Below are 4,762 nucleotides of genomic sequence, written 5' to 3' on the forward strand. Positions count from 1 at the left end.
TTTTTTTCCTTTCTTTAAATATTTGGGAGGTATTTTCTTCTAAGAGATCAAAATATACCCAAAATCAAGTGGGTGGTTCTGTTCTATTCAATTTTTGATTTTCTTTTTAAATTTTTATATCTTTTTCCCCCTTTCTTCTCCCCTTTTTTTGGATCTCTTCTGATTTGGTTGGCATACACTTTTCTCGGGTCTTTGTCACCCTTTTAGTGTTTTATTCTCTCATTCTTATATTTGCATGTGGATGAAATGACAAGGCAGAAAAACTCACCACAAAAAAAAAAAAGAGGCAGTACTGATGGCTAGGGACCTAATCAATATGGACATTAGTAACATGTCAGAGCTAGAGTTCAGAATGACTATTCTCAAGGTGCTAGCTGGGTTAGAAGCTAGAAGCTAGAAGCTAGAAGCTGGGATAGAAACCCTTTCTGGAGAAACAAAATCCTTTTCTGGAGAAAAAAAGGAATTAAAATCTAACCAAGTTGAAATAAAAAAGCTATTAATGAGGTGCAATAAAAAATGGAGGCTCTTACTGCTAGGAGAAATGAGGCAGAAGAGAGAATTAGTGATATAGAAGACCAAATGACAGAAAATATAGAACCTAAACAAAAGGGAGACAATCAACTACTGGACCACAAGAGGAGAATTTGATTGATAAGTGATACTGTAAGATGAAACAATATTAGAATACTTGGGATTCCAGAAGAAGAAAGAAAGTAAGATGGGGCAGAATGTACATTGGAGAAAATTATTGTAGAGAATTTTCCTAATAGGGCAAAGGGAACAAGCATCAAAATCCAGTAGGCACAGAGAGCCCCCTCAAAATCAATAAAAATAGGTCCACACCCCATCATCTAATAGTAAAACTTACAAGTCTTAGTGACAAAGAGAAAATCCTGAAAGTAGTTTGGGACAAGAAGTCTGTAACATACAATGGTAGAAATATAAGGTTGGCAGTAGACTTATCCACAGAGACCTGGCAGGCCAGAAAGAATTGACATGATATATTCAGAGTACTAAATGAGAAAAACATGCAGCCAAGAATACTACATCCTGCTAAGCTATCATTAAAAATAGGAGAGATAAAAATCTTCCAGGACAAAGAAAAATTAAAAGAATTTATAAACACCAAAACAAGCCTAGAGGAAATATTGAAAGGGATCTTCTAAGTAAAGAGAGAGTATAGAAGTAATAGGCCAGAAAGGAACAAAGACAATATACAGTAACAGTCCCCTTACAGGCAATACAATGGCACTAAATTCATATCTTTCAATAGTTACCCTGAATGTAAATCAGCTAAATGTCCCAATCAAAAGACACAGGGTATGAGAATGGATAAAAAACAAAACCCATCAATATGCTGTCTACAACAAACTCATTTTAGACCCAAAGACACCTCCAGATTTAAAGTGAGAGGGTGGAAAACAATTTACCATGATAATGGACATCAGAAGAAAGCTGGGGTGGCAATCCTTATATCAGATCAATTAGATTTTAAGCCAAGGACTCAATCACAAGATGAAAGTTGGAAAGAACTCAAATACATGGAGGCTAAAGAGCATCTTACTAAAAAATGAATGGGTCAACCAGGAAGTTAAGAGTTGAAAAAATTCATGAAAACAAATGAAAATGAAAACATAACCATTCAAAATCTGTGGGACACAGCAAAGGCGGTCCTGAAAAGAAAGTATATAGCAATACAAACCTTTTTCTAAAAGAAGAAAGGTCTCAAATACATAACCTAACCCTACATATAAAGGATCTGGAGAAGGAACAGCAAAGAAAGCCTAAACCTAGCAGGAGAAGAGAAATTATAAAGATCAGAGCAGAAATTAATGAAATCGAAACCAAAAGAAAAATAGAACAAATCATTGAAACTAGGAGCTGGTTCTCTGGAAGAAATAAGATTGATAAACCCCTGGCCAGACTTATCAAAAAGAAAAGAGAAAGGACCCAAATTAATAAACCATGAATGAAAGAGGAGATATCACAACCAACACATTTATTCCATACTGCTAAATTTGCTGGTGTAGAGTTGCTCATAATATGTTAATATGTTACGAGCAACTCTATACCAGCAAATTTGGCAGTCTGGAAGAAATGGATGCATTCCTAGAGATGTATAAACTACCAAAATTGAAACAGGAAGAAATAGAAAACCTGAACAGACCCATCACCAGTAAGGAGATTGAAGCAGTCATCAAAAATCTCTCAACAAACAAGAGCGTAGGGCCAGATGGCTTCCCAGGGGAATTCTACCAAACATTTAAGGAAGAATTAATTCCTATTCTCCTGAAACTGTTCCAAAAAAAAAAAAAAAAAAAAGAAATGGAAGGAAAACTTCCAAACACATTTTATGAGGCCAGCATTACCTTGATCCCCAAACCAGACAAAGATCCCATCAAAAAAGAGAATTACAGACCAATATCCTTGATGAACACAGATGTGAAAATTCTCACCAAGATACTAGCCAATAGGTTCTAATAGTACCTTAAAAGGATTATTCACCATGACCAAGTGGGATTTTTTCCTGGGCTGCAAGGTTGGTTTAACATCTGCAAATCAATGTGATACAATCCACTAATAAAAGAAAGAACAAGAACCACATGATACTCAGTAGATGCTGAGAAAGCATTTGACAAAGTATAACATCTTTCCTGATCAAAACTCTTCACAGTGTAGGGGCAGAGGGTACATACCTCAATATCATCAAAGCTATCTATGAAAAGCCCACAGCGATATCATTCTCAATGGAGAAAAACTGAGAGCTTTTCCTCTAAGGTCAGGAACATGGCAGGGATGTGCACGATCACAACTGCTATTCAATATAGTACCAGAAGTCCTAGCTTCAGCAATCACACAACCAAAAGAAATAAAGGCATCTGAATCAGCAAAGAAGAATTCAAACTCTCACTCTTTGCAGATGATATGATACTTTAGGTGGAAAACCCAAAAGATTTCACTCCAAAACTGCTAGATCTCATACAAGAATTCAGTAATGTGTCAGGATATAAAATCAATGCACAGAAATCAGTTGCATTTCTATACACCAATAGCAAGACAGAAGAAATAGAACTTAAGGAGTCAATCCCATTTACAATTGCACCTAAACCATAAGCTACCTAGGAATAAACCTAACCAATGAGGCAAAGAATCTGTACTCAGAAAATTTAAAGTACTCATGAAAGAAATTGAGGCAGACACAAAGAAATGGAAAAATGTTCCATGTCATTTATTGGAAGAACAAATATTGTGAAAATGTCTATGCTACCTAAAGCAATCTACATATTTAATGCATTCCATATCAAAATACCATCTTTTTTTTTTTCAAAGAAATGGAACAAATAATCCTAAAATTTATATGGAACCAGAAAAGACCCTGAATAGCCAGAGGAATGTTGAAAAAGAAAGTCAAAGTTGGTAGCATCAAAATTCAAGACTTTGGGGCGCCTGGGTGGCTCAGTGGGTTAAAGCCTCTGCCTTCGGCTCAGGTCATGATCCCAGGGTTCTGGGATTGAGTCCCGCATCGGGCTCTCTGCTCGACGGGGAGCCTGCTTTCTCCAATATCTCTCTCTGCCTGCCTCTCTGCCTACTTGTGATCTCTGTCTGTCAAATAAATAAATAAAAATCTTAAAAAAAAATTCAAGACTTCAAGCTCTATTACAAAGCTATCATCATCAAGACAGTATGGTACTGGCACAAAAACAGACACATAGATCAATGGAACAGAATAGAGAGCCCAGAAATAGACCCTCAATTCTATGGTCAACTAACCTTTTACAAAGCAGGACCCCAATGGAAAAAAGACAGTTTCTTCAACAAATGGTGTTGGAAAAGTTGAACAGCCACATGCAGAAAAATGAAACTGGACCATTTCCTTACACCACACACAAAAATAGACTCAAAATTCATGGAAGACCTCAGTGTGAGACAGGAATCCATCAATGTCCTTGAGCAGAACTCGGGTAGGAACCTCTTTGACCTCAGCTGCATCAACTTCTTCATAGAAACATCACCAAAGGCAGGGGAAGCAAGGGTAAAAATGTACTATTGGGACTTCATCAAGATCAAAAACTTTTGCACAGCAAAAGAAACAGAAAAACCAAAAGATAACTGATGGAATGGGAGAAAATATTCACAATTGACATATCAGTTAAAGGCTAGTATCCAAAATCTGTAAAGAACTTATCAAACTCAACACCCAAAGAACAAATAATTCAATCAAGAAGTGGACAGAGAACATGAACAGACATTCTGCAAAGAAGACATACAGATGGTCAACAGACACATGAAAAAGTGCTCCACATCCTTCGGCCACAGGGAAATACAAATCAAAACTGCAAGGAGATACCACCTCACACCAGTCAGAATGGCTAAAATTAACAAGTCAGGAAATGACAGTTGTTGGCAAGGATGTGGAAAAAGGAACCCTCCTACACTGTGGGAATGCAATCTGGTGTAGCCAATCTGGAAAACAGCATGGAGGTTCCTCAAAATGTTGAAAATAGAGCTACCCTATGACCCAGCAATTGCACTACTGGATATTTACCCTGAAGATTACAAATGTAGTGATCTAAAGGGGCACGTGCACCTGAATGTTATAGCAACAATGTCCACAATAACCACCATATGGAAAGAACCTAGATGTCCAGCAACAGACGGATGGATGAAGAAAGTGTGGTGTATGTATGTGTGTATATATATATACAAAATGGAATACTATGCAGCCATCAAAAGAAATGAAATCTTGCCATTTGCAATGACA

The sequence above is a fragment of the Meles meles genome, chromosome 2 (assembly GCF_922984935.1).
Source record: "Meles meles chromosome 2, mMelMel3.1 paternal haplotype, whole genome shotgun sequence".
NCBI lineage: Eukaryota > Metazoa > Chordata > Mammalia > Carnivora > Mustelidae > Meles > Meles meles.